Source organism: Ovis canadensis, chromosome 19 (genome assembly GCF_042477335.2).
Source record: "Ovis canadensis isolate MfBH-ARS-UI-01 breed Bighorn chromosome 19, ARS-UI_OviCan_v2, whole genome shotgun sequence".
NCBI classification, from domain to species: domain Eukaryota; kingdom Metazoa; phylum Chordata; class Mammalia; order Artiodactyla; family Bovidae; genus Ovis; species Ovis canadensis.
In genome coordinates this window covers 37,707,686-37,729,162 of record NC_091263.1, presented here as the reverse complement: position 1 = coordinate 37,729,162, position 21,477 = coordinate 37,707,686, and the positions used below count along the sequence as shown (strand labels likewise).

The window sequence follows — 21,477 nt, the reverse complement described above, 5'->3', positions numbered from 1 at the left end:
ATGGAGAATCACCTGAGCCTCTTTGGGGGACTCAATATGATCACTAAGGGTCCTCATAAGAGGGATGCAGGAGGGTCAGAGTCAGAGGAGATGTGATGCACCAGCCAATGAACTCAGGGCTTCTAGAAGCTGCAAAAGGAAAGGAAGCAGAGCCTCCCCAGGGCCTCCAGAGGAACACAGCCTTTCCACCACCTTGCTTTCAGCTCACTGGGACTGATTTTGAATGTCTGACCTTCAGAAGAGTAAGGCGATAAATCTGTACCCTTGAAGGCGCCGGGTTTGTGGCGGTTCACTGCAGTGGGGAGAGGAGAGCAATGCAGGGCGGACTGCTGGCGAGTCAGAGACCTGGGGGCAGGCTGCACAGAGAGCGCACCTTGAGGAGCTGGCTGAGCGGCCCTCCTTCCCCAGAGCCAGGTGTCCTGGCAGCAGGTCTGCCCTTGCTCCCAGCATCTGGCTGCCAGGGGGAGGGCCAGCTGGGGGGGGGCGGGGCCAGGAGACACTGCTGAGGTGGATGGGAGTGACCGCACAGCACCTGAGAGTCAGAGGCTGTCCAGGGAGTGCTAGCCACGCCCCCTACTGCCGCACAGTTCATCTTTTAAAAGAAGTCAGATTTTTAGCACACCTTACTCTTCGTCTCAGAATAAACAAACAAGTTCTCATAGTTTTTCCAAACCTAGAGCTGATCAGCATGGAGAGGCAGAGTTCAAGGTAGAGAAAGCGCCTTCGCTTGGGCTACAGGTACTTCAACTGCATTCAAACAATCCCGTGCAGCCGAGGAACAAACCAGGGAGTTTTCCTATTGGTTATAGCTTCGGGAGCAGCTTGGGTCTAGGTTTCAAATCTAGGAAAGACAAAGAAGGACTGTTCTCACCCAATTACCATCTGCAAAAGTACAGAAACCAAAGCACCAGTCAGTGAAAGTAATTTCAAACACATCAACAGAATGTGTGGTTTTTCACCACAGTGGCAAGGATGCCTGAAAATACCAGCTAAAAAAAGATAAAGACTTTTTTCAAAAAGTAAAGAAGGAAAGATATTGATGCCATCTGCCATATTTTTATGAGCTAATATGACCAGAAAATATTGATGCCTGTAAAAGTTCTCTGAAGTCAGGACACCTGCTATTAATTTTCATGTCTCATTTACCATAATTCTGTATAGTTTTACAGTAAATCCCCTTTATTTTGGGACTTGAATATGAAGATAAAAATGAGTTAGATGAATCTGAATTACATATTTATTCTACTTGCATCTCCTGGCTGTATGACCTTGGGCGGATGATGTCAACTTTCTTGGCTTTATGGTCTCACCTTTTCAGTGGGAGCAGTGAGAGCTCTCATCCTAAGGGGCTGAGATGAGGTGTGAGGATCAGAACTGTCCTCTCTGTAATTAAATATCAGGCTGAAGGAGAACACTAAGGTCTCATGGAGTAGCAGCTGTGATGTAGCATAGGTGATGCCTTATGCAAGCGGGCATGCGGTAAGTACACTCCTAGGTTGGCTACTTGAACTCCTAAAGGTTAGCTGCTCTGAACTATGACACATCTCAAGCCCAGATCCAAGCCCCTCGTTGGTTGTCCCTTCCACACACTTTGCTTTCAGGTTCTCTTGACAAGTACTAAGCTCCTTTAGGACTTCCCTGGTCACTCAGACGGTGAAGAATCTGCCTGCAATGTGGGAGACCTGGGTTCGATCCTGGGTTGGGAAGATTCCCCAAAGAAGTGCACGGCTACCCACTCCAGTATTCTTGCCTGGAGAATCCTCATGGACAGAAGAGCCTGGGGGATTGCAGTTTATGGGGTCGCAAAGAGTCATACACGACTGAGCAACCTTCACCTTCTTAGCTCTGACCTCACTCTTCCCCCATTTGGGATGATGGCGCCAGACAGGAAAACCCAACTCTGCTTGACAGATGCCAATAGGGGGCGCTAGCGGGATCCTGCGAGGCTGGAAGAGGAAACTTTAAGCCTTCAGGACGGCTTCCTGTCCCTAAGGCACCAAGCACTTCATTGCAACAGGATGAGTTTGTTCTCATACCAGCAATCAGATCCAGTATGGAGTTTTCCCAGCACTTATGAGAGTAGCCTTATCGCCTCTTCTCAGAGACCAAACACCAGCTGGCTGTGTCTCCTCCTCAGAGACCCAAATTCCTGCTCAGCAGGCTGGGCGAAGGCCCCTTCTCTGGGCTTCTGAGTTTAATAGCGTCAACATTTCCCTTCTTCCCTCCAGTCCCCGGAGGCAGGGTAACTGTTTCCTGCAGCTGCTACTCCAGGTGACCTTAGTCTTTTCTTTCGGACTGATATTTAGTTACAGAGACGACAATTGTCTATCTAGCTAATAGTTCTTTGTGTTAAACTCTCTCCTTCCAGGTAACTTGGGGGTTTTCTATGTTTCCTGACCAGACCCCAAGGGAAGCACTCTGGTGGGGTCTTTTGTAAGAAACTGTTACTTTGAATATAATCCAACTTATCAAGGAAGTTGCAAAAATTAAAAAAAAAAAAGTTCAAAAGAAAAATAAGCAAAACATTTGAACACATACTTCACCAAAGCAAGCCCACCAAATTTGAGAATGTCAACTTTCTTAGTAATTTAGGAAAATGCAAATTAAAACTCTAAGATACCTTCCCAGACTGATTAAGTTGGACAGAGATGCCTGGTGGGCTACAGTCCACGGGGTCACAAAGAGTTGGACACAACTGAGCAACTTAACTTTCATACTGAAAATAGCAAATCTTGATGACAATATGGAACATGGGGACTCTCCAACACTACTAGTAGGGATTTAAATTGGTTCCAGTCACTTTTGTAAACTGTTGGAAGGGCTTCCATAATGCTCACACAGGTGACCCAGCTGTTATATCAGAGGGATAGCCCCAGTAGAGATGCATGCATAAGATTAAAGACCTAAATGTAGGACTGGACACTACAAAACTCTTAGAGGAAAACATAGGGAAAACACTCTTTGACATAAATCACAGCAAGAACTTTTTTTATCCATCTCCTACAGTAATGAAAATAAAAACAAAAACAAATGGGACCTAATTAAACTTAAAAGCAAAGGAAATCATAAACAAGATGAAAAGATAACCTTCAGAATAGGAGAAAGTATTTGCAAATGAAGCAATGGATAAAGGATTAATCTCCAAAATACACAGACAGCTCACGAAGCTTAGTTAAACACACACACACAAACAACTCAATCACAAAATGGGGAGAAGACCCAGATATTTTTCCAAAGAAGCCATACAAATGGCCAATAGGCACATGAAAAAGATGCTCAACATCACTAATTATTAGAGAAATGCAAATCAAAAGTACAATGAGGTATGACCTCACACCAGTCAGAACAGCCATCATCAAACAATGTACAAACCATAAATGCAGGAAAGGGTATGGAGAAAAGGGAACAGTCTTGCACTGTTGGTGGGAATGTAAATGGTACAGCCACTGTGAAAAACAATATGGAGATTACTTAAAAATCTAAACAGAGAACTACATATGACCCAGCAATCCCACTACTGGACATATACCCTCGTTCAGTTCAGTTGCTCAGTTGTGTCCGATTCTTTGCAACCCCATTGACAGCAGCACGCCAGGCCTCCCTGTCCATCACCAACTCCCGGAGTCTACCCAAACCCATGTCCATTGAGTCAGTGATGCCATCCAACCATCTCATCCTCTGTCGTTCCCTTCTCCTCCCACCCTCAATCTTTCCCAGCATCAGGGTCTTTTCCGATGAGTCAGCTCTTCGCATCAGGTGGCCAAAGTATTGGAGTTTCAGCTTCAGCATCAGTCCTTCCAATGAACACCAAGGACTGATCTCCTTTAGCATGGACTGATTGGATCTCTTTGCAGTCCCAGGGACTCTCAAGAGTCTTCTCCAACACCACAGTTCAAAAGCATCAATTCTTTGGCACTCAGCTTTCTTTATAGTCCAACTCTCACATCCATGCATGACCACTGGAAAAACCATAGCCTTGACTAGACGGACCTTTGTTGACAAAGTAATGTCTCTGGTTTTTAAGAAAACCATAATTCAAAAAGATACACGCACCCCAATGTTCCCTGCAGCACTACTTATAATAGCCTGGACATGGAAGCAACCTAAGGGCCCATCAACAGATGAGCGGATAAAGAAGATGTAATGCATAGATCAACGGACTGTAACTCGGCTCTAAAAAGGACTGAAACTGGGTTATTTGTAGAGATGTGGGTAGACCTAGAGTCTGTCATACAGAGTGAAGTAAGTCAGAAAGAGGAAACCAAATATCGCATATTAATGCATGTATGTAGAATCAAGAAAAATGGTACAAATGAGCCTAATTCCAGGGCAGAAACAGAGATGCAAACATAGAGAACGGACACATGGGCATAGCAGGGGAAGGGGAGAGTGGGATGAACTGGGGGATTAGGTTTGACATAAATACACTGCCATGTGTAAAACAGTTGTTTTAGATAGCATATTGCACAGAGCTCAACTTGATGCACGTTGATGACCCAGAGGGATGGGATGGTGGGGCGTATGAAGGAGGTCCAACAGGCAGGGAATATGTGTATACATATTGCTGATTCACTTCATTGTACAGCAAAACCTAACAATACGGCAAAGCAATTACACTCCAATAAAAAAGGAATGTTCATAGAAGTATTTTTGGTGATAATTCCCATCTGAAATTAACAGAAATATCCTCCAACCATAGAATGAATAGAGACACTGAGGTCTACTTATATAGGGTGATATCTTACAGTAACAAATGATAAACCATAGCTACAATACATAGAACATGAGTAAATCCAATCCACTTCAATAAAAGATTAAAATATTTACAGCCTGAAGTTTCCCATTTATACTGGATACTTACTTTGAAAACTCACCAGCTTATCCCTTACTACACTCTACCTTGCTTTAGAGCCTCATCTCTAGATTGGGTTTCTTGGAATCCTCTGAAAACCTAGAAGGCAAAACATAGCTGTTATAACCATTGGTTATGGTGCCAGATATTGCCTACTATGAGAAAAACTATTTCAAGGCAGAGTTTTACTTGATTTTTGAATCTCCAGGACTGAATACACTGTCTGACTCAAGCAAGTGCTCAGGAAATATCTCCTGAATGGATCCTGAGGGATTTTTGCCTAGAGTGTCTCATTACTGTTCTCGCTACTCCAGTATAGTCCCTTGCATTGGGAAGGCATCCAAACATATTTCCTGAGTGTCTAAACTGAATTTTAAAATACAATTATATTTGTTAAAACCACATGATGCCTCACTGGAAAATTATTTTCAAATTCTTTTGAACTATTTGATGAATTGTCATCAATTTCCTAATACATCACCATCCAAATACCTTTTCTGCTTTGTTGTGCTTTTTCATTCCTGAAGTTTTTAGATACCCAAGAAACTATTACTTGATTTTCTATTTTCTAGAAGTTGTGAGTTGATATTACAGAGGTGGTAATGCTATGATAAAAATACTAGTGGCCCGTCCAGTTCAACCACAGGCCAGGTGGTTGATTCTGGCCAGTCCTACGAATTCCGCTTGTCCTTAGGCTGAAAGTGAAAGTATTAGTAGCTCAGTCATATTCGACTCTTTGCAACCCCATGGACTGCAGCCCGCCAGGCTCCTTTGTCCTTGGGGATTCTCCAGGCAAGAATACTGGAATATGTAGCCATTCCCTTCTCCAGGGGATCTTCCTGACCCAGGGATTGAACCCAGGTCTCCTACATTGCAGGCAGATTCTTTATCATCTGAGCCAAAAATGAAGAGGCTGGAATTCTTAAGGACAGGAAATATGTGTTCTGCCAGTGACTTTTCTTTCTTCCCACCCATGGCAGACATTGCTAATCGATCACATTACACTCATCTATTGAGTCTGAGTAACGGAAAACTCCTTCTCAGCATGGCACACCAGAGGCATACCCATCGACTGTAGTTGGCAACTATACAAAACTTAGTTATTAACCCTCTACTGAATGACATAAAGTTCCATTGACTCCCAAACTTCTATAGTTCCATGATCTATAAAAAGTTATATTCTCTGCAGTGACTCCAAGGCACTGCATAATTTTAAAGTGCATTCGGAACTATCAAAGAAAGATTACATTTTATTACTCACAGTTTCCAAGTTAAGAGTATTTTACTGTGTTATCAATCTTTGCAAATGAAGAATCCAGGTCCAGGGCTCACTGAACATTACTCTTCTCACGCATGCATTGTATTTCTAGGATGAGATCTCAAACTAGCACAGGGACACCTATCGAGTATCAAAATAGAAAACAGATACCCCAAATCTGAAACCCCCTGGTCCCTTAAGCATCAACAGTACAGCGAATTCTCCTAAAATGGTAGCACTTGACAGGTAAGCAATTTGTGTGCCTCTTTATTAGAGCATGAATTTAGAGAAATCAGGAATAATGATCTCAGCAATCTGAGCAGAGGCCTGAGGTCTGAAGTATTAGAATATTGTCTTCCGATTAGGTTTCATATCAAATCCCAGGTTACCTAATGGCTCTGGATGGACGTCTTTATCTACTGCTAAGTATATTAAGCTGAGTGTCTGGGTAACTGTTGGATAACAGTCCTGTCCACATGGTGCTACGTCGATGAGAGGAGTATGAGGAGTCTGTGGTTTTCCCAAACACTGCTGCTTAGAACAAGAGAGGCCAATAATGAGTGCCTTCTGTTCCAATCTCCCTCAAGAAGCTGTGTCCTCAGCTTCTCGGACATTCTAGAAGTGGAATGTCTTATATTAATTCAATTGCCAGGAGAAATATCAATAACGTCAGATATGCAGATGACACCATCCTTATGGCAAAAAGTGAAGAGGAACTAAAAAGCCTCTTGATGGAAGTGAAAGAGGAGAGTGAAAAAGTTGGCTTAAAGCTCAACATTCAGAAAATGAAGATCATGGCATCTGGTCCCATCACTTCATGGGAAATAGATGGGGACACAGTGGAAACAGTGTCAGACTTTATTTTCTTGGGGCACCAAAGTCACTGCAGATGGTAACTGCAGCCATGAAATTAAAAGACGCTTACTCCTTGGAAGGAAAGTTATGACCAACCTAGACAGCATATTCAAAAGCAGAGACATTACTTTGCCAACAAAGATCTGTCTAGTCAAGGCTGTGGTTCTTCCTGTGGTCATGTATGGATGTGAAAGTTGGACTGTGAAGAAAGCTGAGTGCCAAAGAATTGCTGCTTTTGAACTGTGGTGTTGGAGAAGACTCTTGGGAGTGCCTTGGACTGCAGGGAGATCCAACCAGTCCATTCTGAAGGAGATCAGCCCTGGGTGTTCTTTGGAAGGACTGATGCTGAAGCTGAAACTTCAGTACTTTGGCCACTTCATGCAAAGAGTTGACTCATTGGAAAAGACTCTGATTCTGGAAGGGATTGGGGACAGGAGGAGAAGGTAGGCAGAGGATGAGATGGCTGGATGGCATCACCGACTTGATGGACATGAGTTTGAATGAGCTCAAACTTGATGGACATGAGTTGGTGATGGATAGGGAGGCCTGGCGTGCTGCGATTCATGGGGTTGCAAAGAGTCAGACACGACTGAGCGACTGAACTGACTGAGGGGTAAACTACCTCTAACATTCTCAATGGTGACCATCATGTTAAGGGATCAAACAAACTAGTGATGATATCCACATTTTCCAGATAATTTAGGACAAAGTGCACTGTAGACCAAATTAAAGCAGAGATTCTATTTTTTATCTGGAGATGTGTCGGCCTGAGCTGACTGCTTGTGTGTCAGTTCATATATGCCAGCTACCTCCCCTTCCCCTGGTGCCTCCTCAAATTGGGGTCAGTTTCCCGGTTTGGGAAGCCAGACCTCAGAAGGTGGTGCACCGCTGATTTGCAAGTTACTTTACAGTTCTGTAAGTCAGAAGTCCCACTCCGCCTGATTGGGCTGAAATCGAGGCCAGAGGAACATTGGCCGGGCCGCAGCCCTCCCAGGCAATGCGGATTCTAAGATACCATGATGGAAGTTTACTTTTCAACCCTGCTTTCGTCTCAATGATGGAAACTTCTTTTTTCTTCTCAATGATGAGAACTTTCCCCTGTAGCAGAAAGGACTTCAGGTTTTGTTTGGGGACAGTTCCTGTTCGAGTCTCAGTTTAGTTACCTGCGGAATGAAGGAGGCAGCCTGAGAGACGGACAGTCCCCTTCTGCTCTGTGATTTCACACCTATCGGGATGCTGCTTTTGATCCCAGGTTTCTCACACCAGATCAATTACCTTTATGCTCCAGAGTTACATGGCAGATGCTACTTGCCTCTGACGGTTCTTTTACTATTGACGCTGGGTGCATGCCCGTGCAACTGGCTGAGCCTGAGTGGCATTTGTTATGAACTATGCAGTGTGTTTTTAGCCCGTCCAATAGTTTTCCTAGAGTTGCTGAAAAATTATTCTGGCTGAATATATGTGTGTATTTATATACATAAATAGAGCAGCTTAAATGGTACAAATGTATTACTTTACAGTTCTGTAAGTCCTGGTCGGTCTGACTGGGCTGAAATCAAGGCCACAGGAACATTGGCCCTCCCTGGACGCTTTAGAGAAGACCTTCAGTCACCTTTCCCAGCTTGTGAAGGCAGCACATGCTCCCTGCCTCCTGGTCTCCTTCCTCCATCTTCAAACCACCAATGACCTCTCTGGCCCTCTTTCCATCATCACATCTCTCTCTGATCACAGTCAGGAAGTGTTCCCTGATTTTGAGGACCAATGAGTAGGCCAAGCCCACCTGCATGATCCCTGCTAACCTCCCCACGTCAAAGTCCTTAATCTAATAACATTTGCAAAATCCTTTTTTTTTTTTTTTCCACATAAGGTAGCACATTCACAGGTTAGGGATCAAACACAAACATCTTTGGTGGGGGGCATTGTTCTGCCTCCCTCAATATATTCAAGGGAGGCCTTCAGGAAAGTCTTTTTCTTTCTTTTTTTGCTGCCAAGGATGAGGCATTGCGGGGGTGGGGGGGGGTGGGGGGAGGCGGTAAATCTAAAGCCTCAAAGTGATTCTAAAAAACACACAGCCTACAGGAGCTCATTCGGCTAAATATCTCACTTTGCTGACAAAGAAACATTGTCCAGACAGGGGTGTGACTTGCTCAAGGTCACAGGATTATAGAGGAGTGGCTGCTGTGGGCTCCAGCCCTCCTGGCTCACAGCCAACTCTCTTTGCACCCTCCACGTGGACCTTCTGGATTCATATTGCAAAGAAGCATTTTAAAATAAAAATAAAACCACTGATGGGAAGCTTTGTTCTACTTGAAAGAAGTGTTTTGAACGAGAAGAGAAATTTGTTAAAAAGTTTGTAATGAAATGTCAAGATGGTTTGCCATTTTACAAAAATATAATTTTTAATCCCAAGTGACAAAACTACCCTGTTGCTAAAGAGAGATGATATTTAAATAAAGGTCAAATAAAATCAGGGGGCGAATACAACACATGATGTATCAGAATATTTAGGATAAATTCAGAGGATCTGTGGGGACCTTGACAATTTTACCAATCTCTTTTCTACTCTTGTTCACCCTGTCTTTAAATTCCTGAATCTACGTAATCTTTCAGCATTCCATCCAGCATTCCCCCCACCCACCCACCCATCATTCCCACCTACAAGCTGTCCATTGCATACCAACCATGGGAGCAAAAAGGGCCAACCAGAGCACATCCCCTCCCCTAAGTACGACCAAGACTTCACTACTACGGTGGTTAATCCCTCTGCACCCCATTTTCCTTTGCGAGGTTCTTGATCTCTCAGTAAAGTGAATAATCTCCCTAGAAGAATCTCTGGGAACCCACAAGATTGCTCTTTAAATTGAATGAACTCAATTGCAAATAAAATCTGCAGAGTGTCCAACTCAAATCCATGTGCAGTTCAGTTATCTGGCCACCATTTCTTCTGCTGTTTGAGTAGGTCCTGCATGATTAGAATATGCGTCAGGGAACACTTGGCATTTGTCAGAAGTCAAAGTACAAACGTGGCACTGTGATTGAAATGGAATCCTTGTTGTTATGTGACTAAGTTCATGTCCAAGAAAGCAGAGGTGAGCACTTTGCTTCCAGTGTACTGACATCGACAAGCTTGGCGACTTACGAAGCTCCCAGTGGTGTCAGTCCAGTTAGTCAGTCCAGTGTCCGACTCTGCGACCCCATGAATTGCGGCATGCCAGGCCTCCAAGTCCATCACCAACTCCCGGAGTTCACTCAAACTCATGTCCAAGTGATGCCATTCAGCCATCTCATCCTCTGTCGTCCCCTTTTCCTCCTGCCCCCAATCCCTCTCAGCATCAGAGTCTTTTCCAATGAGTCAACTCTTCACATCAGGTGGCCAAAGTACTGGAGTTTCAGCTTCAGCATCAGTGCTTCCAAAGAATACCCAGGACTGATCTCCTTTAGGATGGACTGGTTGGATCTCCTTGCAGTCCAAGGGACTCTCAAGAGTCTTCTCCAACACTGCAGTTCAAAAGCATCAACTCTTTGGTGCTCAGCTTTCTTCACAGTCCAACTCTCACATCCATACATTACCACTGGAAAAACCACAGCCTTGACTAGACGGACCTTTGTTGGCAAAGTAATGTCTCTGCTTTTGAATATGCTATCTAGGTTGGTCATAACTTTCCTTCCAAGGAGTAAGCGTCTTTTAATTTCATGGCTGCAGTCACCATCTGCAGTGATTTTGGAGCCCCCCAAAATAAAGTCTGACACTGTTTCCACTGTTTCCCCATCTATTTCCCAGTGGGGGGGGGGCTACTTAAATCAGTAATATAAACATCAATTCATAACCCAGAGGAGTCTGGCAAACATCAAAATGTGAATTTCTAAGTTGTTCTTTGAGTTGATCAGTGATTCTGAAAGGCACTTGTTTAGTCCCAAAGACCCCAGCCTAAATAAGGTGGCTTTTGAAAACTAATGTCACCCCACTGAAAAATGAATGCATGCTAATGGTTATACTGTCAGAAGCATGGTCTCAAAAACTGCAGTTTCCCAAACTACCAGAGATATATCCAAACCAGTTTGACTGAATATCTTGAAAAAATGTTAGTCCACACCACTCAGAGAGATTACTCTAATTTTATTGTTCATATAACTGCTTTTAAATTTTTTTCACATATTATAAAGTATTTTAAATTCAATTAAATTCATTGGACAAATATTTATATTGAGTGTCTACTATACACATGGGGGATACCACGGGGAAAAACACAAAAGCAATCTCTACTGTTGTGAAAGTTACGTCATTTTAAAAGCAATGCTGGAGCAAAGAAGCAAATAAAATAACAAAAGGTTATTTTAAAAATTTGAAAAAAATAATAAGGGGCTGAAGTAGAGAAGGATAAGGATTTCGGGGAACCCCCTTGAGTGTGGGTATGAAATGAAACCCTTTACAACTGCCATCACAGACTTGAAAATTTCTCAAGCTTTGTTTATAAATAAGAATCTGTAAGAGTTTTGTATCTATTAAGTTTTAACTGCCCTTCATTTTATAACAAATATTCCACAACAGGCATCTGGTTAATTTTTACTCTGAATCCTAGTTGATGTTCATTGCATCAGAACTGGTATTTAATTTAATGACTGAAGATAATGAGAAATCATGATACTGTGCTATGCTTAGTCGCTCAGTTGTGTCTGACTGTGAGACCCCATGGACGGTAGCCCACCAGGCTCCTCTGTCCATGGGGATTCTCCAGGCAAGAATACTGGAGTGGGTTGCCATGCCCTCCTCCAGGGGATCCTCCCAACCCAGGGATCAAACCCAGGTCTCTTGCACTGCAGGCGGATTCTTTACCGTCTGAGCCACCAAGGAAGTCCAGGTATTTTTCGAATTTGATTTTCAAAGCCAAGTGCACATATATCCAATCACCACCAGATGGTGTAGTTGACATTTACAGAGAGTGCATGGAGGGAAATTGGATCTCTCTCTCTCTCTCTCTCTCTCTCTCTCTCTCTCTCTCACACACACACACACACACACACACACACACACACACACACACAGCCTCTCTCTTTCTAATAATGAATAAAGAAACCAAAGCAGATGGGAAAATAAAGGCATTAAAAATGCTCAACTAATTTTTTAAAGTAAACAAATGTCCCCTATCTTTGTGAAAATTAATAAGTGGGTCGGTAGCCCCTCTTGGAAGGAGGTCTGACTCTACTTACTGATGCTAATAATTTGAACTCATCAGTTTCCAAAATGTATTTACCACTAGAATAACCTTATGCCCTCTCACAGGAGGAAAAAAAAGAAAAGAGAAAATAAAAACCAAGAAAACATTCTCTTGGTTATTTTTAAAGTCCCACACTTTAATGTGTTAGACCATGGTGACATATTTCTACATTTTTTCCTGCTTCTTCGCTGGATCTCCATTCTGTTCCTTGTCCTGCCCCACCTACATCTCTATACACATTCCTGTTTAAATCATCATCATTTTCATCTTTGGGTTTAAGGAAAGGGAATATTGCCCTTCATTCTTGAGCAAGCTCTTGTATATTTTCATTCTTAAAAGTAAATTTCAAGAACTCCTGGGTTGGCTCTATATTTTAGCATCTGGATTTTCACGTTTTTCTCATTATAACCCCTCCCCTTTGTTCTGGCAGTTCCTCAGTCCCCTCCACCTCCTCCAGCAACTGGCTTCATAAACCTCAGGTCCCCCATTGATTTTCTAATATTCTTATCTCTGCCTTCAAAGTATTTTTATTTCTACAGGACTATAATGATTTCTTATATCTACTCTTGCTCTGGACACACCTCAGATAAATTTCAATTTCATTCTGCTCCGGCATTAGAGCCAATAACTCAGTCCTCATGTTTTGCTAACTGATTCTCCTCACAGTGTGGAGCCCTAATGAAAATGAGAGCTGGTCAGATTCACCTTGTTTTAGTCAAGTTTCTTTGTTTTGGGTGAGAGCAGCTCATACTTTTAATGTGTCTCAGAGATGCTACCTGACTAGCATAAAATCAGGGATCTGGGCTGCTAGTCCTGACTTCCACACATTAATCATGTGACCTTGTATGTGACCTCTTTCAGCCTCAGAGTCCCCTGTAAAATGAGAGCCTTGGAAACATGCTCTGCAGACCTCTTCTGATTCTATCATTTTCTAATTCTGTAAATCAGTGGCTTGATACTTTAGCAACCTCCTCCAACAAGGTGTTTGCTGACTTGTAACTAATACCTGCAAGCCTGCTCTGCTGGAGTGGGGATGGGGTGGTAAAAAGGGAAAGGGAATAAGGGGGAGAGGAGCAATGCCCTCCACTGCCCTTTCCTCCAATTCCTGTTTCCTTTGCACAAATATCCCAGTGATAACAAAACTGGACTAAAACCTCACCTACTTAAAAGGGGACTTAACTGGATTTCATAAGCCATCTTAAAACCCATGCAGTGCAGAGAATAACTATGACAAATACATGATGACATTAAATCTTATAGAAATTTAATCTTTAAAAAACTTAAAGGCATCTCTCCTTGACAAAGAGTGAAGACGGGCTTCCCTGGTGGCTCAGTGGTAAAGAATCCGCCTGTCTATGCAGGAGATGTGGGTTCGATACCTGATCCGGCAAGATCCCACATGCCACAGAGCAACTAAGCCTGTGCGCCCAAACTACTGAGCCTGTGCAGTCGCGCCTGGGAACTGCAGCTACTGAAGCCTGTGCACCGTACAGCCCGTTCTCTGAACAAGAGAAGCCACCACAAGGAGAAGCCTGCACACCGCACATAGAGAGCAGCCCTTGCTCATTACAACGAGAGAAAAGCCCATGCAGCAACGAAGAGCCAGCATAATGGAAAATAAAAATAGTGAAATTAAAGAAAAAACAGACTGAAGGAAAGACAGTTGCTCCCAAGAGCATGAACAGAGTATGAGTCCGTTCCCTACATCATTCCCTAGGCTGCTGCTGCTGCTAAGTCGCTCCAGTCGTGTCCCACTCCGTGCGACCCCATAGACGGCAGCCCACCAGGCTCCCCTGTCCCTGGAATTCTCCAGGCAAGAACACTGGAGTGGGTTGCCATTTCCTTCTCCAATGCATGAAAGTGAGAAGTGAAAGTGAAGTCACTCAGTCGTGTCTGACCCTCAGCGACCCCATGGACTGCAGCCTTCCAGGCTCCTCCATCCATGGGATTTTCCAGGCACAATACTGGAGTGGGCTGCCACTGCCGTCTCCGATTCCCTAGGTAGTGGTTCTCCAACTCCAGCAGTGCTCAGTATCATCCTAAGGGCCTGTTAAAATACTGACTGCTGAGCTCCACCTCCCCAGCGTCTCTGATTCTGCAAGTTTGCAGTGGGCTTAAGAATGTACTTTTCTATGATGTTCCTGGGTGCTGCTGATGCTCCAAGTCCAGGAAGCACTCAGGGAACCACTGGTCCAAGCAGAGCAGACAGCTGCTGCACACTCACTGTTCAGGTTGCTTGCTACCTGCTTAGGACTCTGGGATGGAATAATGGCCCCCAAACATGTCTACAGGCTGATCCACATAGCCTATCAATATATTACCTTAAACGGCGAAAAGAGACTTTGCAGATGTAATTGGTTTAAGGATCTCAAGATGACAGGTTATCTGAGATTATCTGGGTGGACTTTATGTAATCACAAGCATATTTCTAAGTGGAAGGCAAGAGGGTGAAAGGGAGGAAAAAAAGAGACACGACAACAGAAGCAGAGGTTAAAACGATGTGCTTTAAAAATGGAGGAAAAGGCCACAGGCCACGGAAAGCGAGGGGAATGTAGGAGGAGGAAAAGGTGAGGAAACATTCTTCCACCTGGCTGTTCCCCTCTACTCTTTGTTACATCCTCTAGAGTAAAGCAGTGACTTCTGTTTTTCTGAGTTATCTGAGCCATTCTCTCGCAAATTATCAAACCAAGGGTTGCAGGAACCTGGATTTACAGCTGGTTGGTCAGAGCACAGGCGGCAACCTGAGACTTGCAGTTGGCGTCGGAAGTGGGGCAGCCTTGTAGGTCCGCACGTTTAACCTGGGGGCTCTGTCCTAAAGCCAGGCTCTCGGTGTCACAACTGCACTGAAGTGCAGGACACCCTGCTGGTGTCAGAGAACTGGCTGGTGTGAGAAAAAGCTGACACAGGAGGTCACAGAAGTGTTCTGTGGGAATAGTAGAGGAGAAACAGAGTTTTTCTATCTGACTATCTCATTTTAATAAATTTGGGAAATTCCACCGCCTTTGCAGAAATAGGGAAAAGGCCAGGTCTGGCATGAGAATGAACTTGCGGTCTGGCCTGCCTGTAGCCATACCAGGCATCTCTGAATATCTGTTTTCAAAAAGACATGCCAAACATCTGCTCAGGGTGTTAATTTGCAAGACTACCTGCCTTAAATACCATCCAGCGGTGACTGATTTACAGAATCAGAAGCACTTACTATATGTTTTCTAAATCATTCACTATTATATCCCTATCAGTGTTGCACTTAGGAGGAAAAACATTTGTATTTAGTGTCTCTTAAATCTCATGCCTGTTTTAAGGACCAATGAGTGGGAAATCTCTAATAAATCCCTGATTCTTCAGAGTTCACGAAACACACATAATTATATTCTGTCAGAACAGAAAGCTTAAGGATTTCCCCTACTCCATTTTCAGGGCAAAGCAATCATCAGGCATTTACAATTTAAGCTGGACTCTCTTCCTGATGCATCACAGTTATTAAAGTTCCAGGGTTCAATATTAAAACAAACTAAAATGAACTATCTACAGTCAAACACATACTCCCACCAAGCAGCAAGTATATCTCCCAAATCAGACTGCATCTCTAGTCTGCATTTCTTTCTTCCTTCCTGCAGAACCCTGTGCTTACGGAGCTAGAATTTTTCACTTTCCAATATGTATTGGAAACTGTATTTTACTAGTAGCCACTAGTCAAGTATAGCTATTTAAATATGTTATTTAAAATTAAATAAAATTAAACATTCAACTCCTCAGTAGCACTAACTGTACTGAAAGTGCTCAGTAGCCACATGTGGCCAGTGGCTCCCAAACTGGGCAGTGCGGACATAGCTTGTTTCCATCACCACGGTAACTGCAACTGGACAGTTACTCTGTGCTACCAGGTGGAGACCACTCATGGAAAATGGGGAGGATTCCTTCTTTCATATGATCTGATTCCAAGAACTTTAGGGCGAGAAGAAACACTGGAGTTGATTGACCTTGTTCCTTAATGGTCATGTTGGCAACAGTTTACAGTTTTATAGCATCTGGGACTGAGGTTGGTCAATAAATGTTTGCTGAGGGACTGAATGAAGGATTTAGTGTTTATGGTGTGTTCATTTACCGAGCATCTCGCTTGATCTTTACCAAAACTTTGGGATGCACTAGGCTTCTGATTCCAGTTTCAAGATGAAGACATTAAAGACTATACAATTTGGCTGGTCCCAAACCAGCAAAAAGAAAAGATCAACAGGAAACCATGTTCCTTAATCAAAATGCAGGGAGGGACATGAGATGCACAACAGACTGGTTCTGTTACATTTTCAAGAACACACAGCAGTTGATAACAGGTCTAGGACTGAACTCTGGGTCTCCTGAAAGTGAGTCCAGTGTTTCTCTACTTTACCACATCATCATGTGTAACTTGAAAACATATTTCTTATTTCTCGATGCCAGAATTCTCCATAACTAGTTCCCAGTCTCTTTGACACTGAATTTGTGTCTTTGGTAATAATCTTCTAGACATTGCCTTCAAATTATTAGTACATTGCATTAACAATAACAATGTTTATTATTGTATTTTACCATATGACAACCTCTAAACACTTTACATTAATAATTTCATTGAATCACTTTCAGAGCCCTATGAGGCAGATTCTGTTATTGTTCTGTTTCAAGGGTGGATTAACTGAGACATGGGGGCCTGGGTAATTCATTAGTGATGTCAACTCCTGTGAAGTGATTCCAGAGCCTAAGGAAGGGAATCTTACTGGATGAAGAGAAAGATCCCTGCAGGGCAGCTGGAGGGTCCTAGAGCAGAAACACTGAGAAACATACAAAAAAACCCAACTAGGGAAAAAAATGTGCCAAAGAGAAAGAGATTTAAACATCCTCCAAGTGCAGAGGGTCCTGATGCCAACTCATGGCAGCATCAGCCCCATGAGGTTGAGCCCTTTTCACCTGCTTGCCAACCCCTGGTCTCAGCCTGGAGTATAAGCCAGCTGATGAGGACCAGGAGACCAAGAAGGAAAGCAGTGGGCTCCCACCATCTCCTCCAGCTTCAGCAAAACTAAAAGGCCAAGGCAGTACTGAGCAAGATGTACTATTAGATAACAGTTTAGACTTTTAGATTCTTACACTGGAAAGAAGATTTTAATTCCTTGATTTGAGATTGTTTTTGAGAATTAAAAGTCATTGGGAGATTTTATAATTAGCTGAGCATGACCCTTGAATGTTCTAAGATTCCACCAAGATTTCATCCAAGTGGTGAATCTGAACATATAAGGGGAGACAATGAAGTTGTCTTCTGCCTGCATGATATTGAGCCCAGCTCTGGACAAAAATGATTACAGAAGGTAAAAGGCTAAGTGTGCTGCCATCCAGGCTTCAGGGCTTCCTAATTTTATCCATCTCTCTACTCAGCTCAATTTACTACCTCTCAGACTAAAGGCTGGGCTATTTTAAAAGCCTGAGGGAAAAGTCTTTAACAATCTATGTTGCCCAACTTCCTCCGGGAATAGTAGTGAGGAAATGGATTTCTCCCAATGAAAATGTAGGGAGAGGATGTCACTGGTGGTCCAGAGATTAGGAATCCACCGCCAATGCGGGGCACAAGGGTTCAGTTCCTGGTCTGAGAAGATCCCACACGCCAAGGAGCAACCTAGCCCACATGCCACAACTACTGGAACCTTCGCGCCGTGGAGTCCACACTCCGCAGCAAGAGAAGCCACCACAGAGAGAAGCCGATGCACCGCAGTGAGAGAGTGGCCACTACCCGCCGCAAGCAGAGAAAGTCTGGGTGCAGCAACGAAGACCCAGCACAGCCACAAATAAATAAATAAAATTTAAAAAGCAAGAGAACGCGGGGAGAGCTTGTGAGGGCCTGGTCCCTTGGCCGGACCCTGGCGACACGCCGCTTTGCCAGGTGGCATCCACCTTTCACAATGCGCCAAACCCACGAGGCCCAGAAGAAGGGCTCTCCTCCTTCAGCTGTTCTGAGGCCTGGCTCCTGAAGCAGCAACGTCATGTACCAAGTCACCCGGTGAGTGCATATCCATCCGTAGGCTGAGAACAATACATTATATCAGGTAATAAAAGAGAGACAAGAGCGGCGGAGCAACAGGAACTCCATTCACTGATGGTGGAAGTGCAAAATGGTACAGTTTGGTGATTTCTTACAAAACTGAACATAACTACAATCCAGCAGTCTCATTCCTTTTATTTAGTCAAAGCAGCTGAAAATCCATGTCCACACAAAAACGTGTACCAGATGTGTATAATAACATCTTTCTTCATAATTGCCAAACCTGGAAGGAACCAAGATGTCCTTTGGTAGGCAAATAGTTTACCCTGGATTACCCAGGCCATGGAATGTTATTCAGCACTGAAAAATAAGCAGTCAAGGCATGAGGAGACACGGAGGAGAGTTCACTCCTTATCACTAAGCTAGAGAAGCCAACCTGAGAAGGCAGCACACTGTCTGATTCCAGCCATTGGAGAAGGTAAAAAGATCAGTGGTTGCCAGGGGCGGGGGGAGGGAGTGATGAAGGGCAAAGCACCGAGTGAGAATGTCATGCAAGTGTCTAAACCCATCGAATGAACACACCTACACCCAGACTGACTAACGTACACCATGGACTAACGATGAGCCAGTGTAGGTGAACTGACTGAAACAAATGCGCTGTTTCATTCGCAGTGTTGAAGGTGCGGAAGGCTGTGTGGGGACCGGGTGCAGGGGAGCTCTGTGCTTTCCGCTCAATTTCACTGTGAACCGAAAACTGCTTTAAAAAATAAACTCGACAAAAATACATTTAAAAAGCCAAAAGAAGACAAAGAGATAAAAGAGTGGCCCAGGATTTAACCTGCTGTCTCCTCTCTTCCTCTGGCCGTCTGGCCGTCTCTCTGGGGCTTTTGCGTCACTTGCTCATTATGGAGGACAGAAGCTGGTAACAGCTCCAACCTGGTTAGTGTCTGCCTGTGTCCCCCACCAACCCCCAGAGTCTCTCTCCCTCCCTTCTGCTCCCACAGGGAGAGAATTCTCTCCCCGCAAGGGAGACAACTGGACTAATGAAAAAATGTAAAGCAGAGATGGAAAACTGGCAGCCTAAAAATAGGCCAAATTCTACCTGAGGATGTATTGTGTTGGCCAACATTTTCTTTTCGTTTTTTCGAGCCACTTGCTACAATTATATTAATTTCACATTAATGAATTTCACATAAAAAAAGGTCCATGTTTGGCTTTTTCCTTAAAAAAAAAAAAAAGCAAAACTAGTAACAGAGTGCTCAGATTTTCACAAAGCAGTAGTCAGCTAAGCTGAGCTGCTGGCCATGCATCCATCCCTGCCCTGGCCTCGGAGGCAGTGAGGTCTGAGACCCCTGCTATAAAGGGATGCATCTATTTAAACAATTACCTAGGGGCAGAAATGCATGTTTTAAACTATAAAATTATTTAGGATATGAAAAGCATCAGTTCATTTCAGTCAGTCAGTCATGTCCAGCTCTTTGTGACCCCATGAACCACAGCACGCCAGGCCTCCCTGTCCATCACCAACTTCTGGAGTTTACCCAAACTCATATCCATTGAGTCGGTGATGCCATCCAGCTATCTCATCCTCTGTCATCCCCTTCTCCTCCTGCCCCCAATCCCTCTCAGCATCAGAGTCTTTTCAAATGAGGCAGCTCTTCACATCAGGTGGCCAAAGTACTGGAGTTTCAGCCTTAGCATCTGTCCTTCCAATGAACACCCAGGGCTGATCTCCTTTAGAATGGACTGGTTGGATCTCCTTGCAGTCCAAGGGACTCTCAAGAGTCTTCTCCAACACCACAGTTCAAAAGCATCAATTCTTCAGCACTCAGCTTTCTTTATAGTCCAATTCTCACATCCATACATGACTACTGGAAAAATCATAGCTTTGGCTAGATGGACCTTTGTTGGCAAAGTAATGTCTCTGCTTTTTAATATGCTGTCTAGGTTGGTCATAACTTTCCTTCCAAGGAGTAAGCATAAACTAGGACATTACTGATCTACTGCTACCTATAGAAAAATTCTAGAATCTTATAAAAAGTAAGCATTTATATGTGTCAATATCAGATGACCTTCTGCCAAACAAGCAGACAGTGAACGAATACGAGGGAGTGGAGAGCTGTTCTGAGAATCTGGGAATCTGAGATTTTATTTCTAGTTTGGCCTTCGGTCAACTGGACTACAATTCTCGTTTAACAACGGGTACTGGGGTAGCCAAAGTTCCCCAAAGAGTACTTCCTGGCACTCTGATCTCTTGAGTCTCTGTGTAAACAGGGTTCCATTTCCACATAGATTGAAAATGCTTTTACCTGGGTTTGGACAATAACTCTTCAATATTACCACATCAGAGTGCTTCTATAGGAATAAAACTTGGATAACTTTGTTTAATCTAGCACATTTTGCAGACTGACTTGACAAAAGACAGCGGTTATTAACTGCCCAGAACTTTCCTCCAGTGGCTTGCACGTTGATGAATCAGCTGTATTGGGATCAACCCAGCCTGTGTGTCTGATGGTCCCAGGAAGCTTTTAAAGAATATGTTTAGAATTTGAGGGGTGTGCACTTCAGGGTGTTTCTAATTCATCTGCATTTTATCCATTTTTTCCTTCTGGAGAGAACACTATTTTTCACCCTTGCTAAGATAACTGTAAAACAAATTAGCAATGGAAAGTATATTCTTTGCATTATCTGAATTTGATTTTCCAAGGTCTTCCTTACCCAGATATAATGGGTGTTCATCCCTTCCAAAGTGACCATTACGCTGCCACCATATTGAAGTCTGGCAAAAGCAGGGCTGTTGTGGAAACATTAAGAAAACATAATTATCGCACAATGGCACCACCTAATTTGCATATTGTTGAAATGCATCTTGATGGGAAAAGGAAACAATTTTCAGAAAATGTTTTCTGTGTCATGGTTACTATCCTCTTTGTTTCTCTTATCCACATGGGGTCGATCAGAATGCTTTACTACCTAAATTTGAAATAAATCAGGATTTTAGAAAATCTACTTCCCATGAATGAGGCAAGCTTAATCTTTTATGGTACCTCAGGGGTGAGTTTGGGAGCCCCTGAAAAATACAGCTCCTTCTGGAGCACTAAATTCCCTGAAAGAGCTCATGGAAACACCATTTCCTTCCAGACGATGTGATGCTCACACGCAGGCATGGGGGAGTGAGCCCGAGAGCCGGTGTGCCAGATATTAAGCCAACCATTCAGCGTTTTATGGATGAGATTAGATTTATGTCTTTAAAACAGTCTGAATGGGAATGTTCAAAGTCTTCATACAGAGC

The 21,477-nt window shown here is 43.5% G+C and overlaps 1 long non-coding RNA gene across 1 annotated transcript in view; it reads right to left on the bottom strand.

Moving 5' to 3' along the window:
- LOC138424621 (uncharacterized) overlaps positions 1-21,477 on the bottom strand; it is a 290,785-nt gene that overhangs the window by 8,825 nt on the left and 260,483 nt on the right. The gene's annotated exons all lie outside the window — the stretch shown is intronic.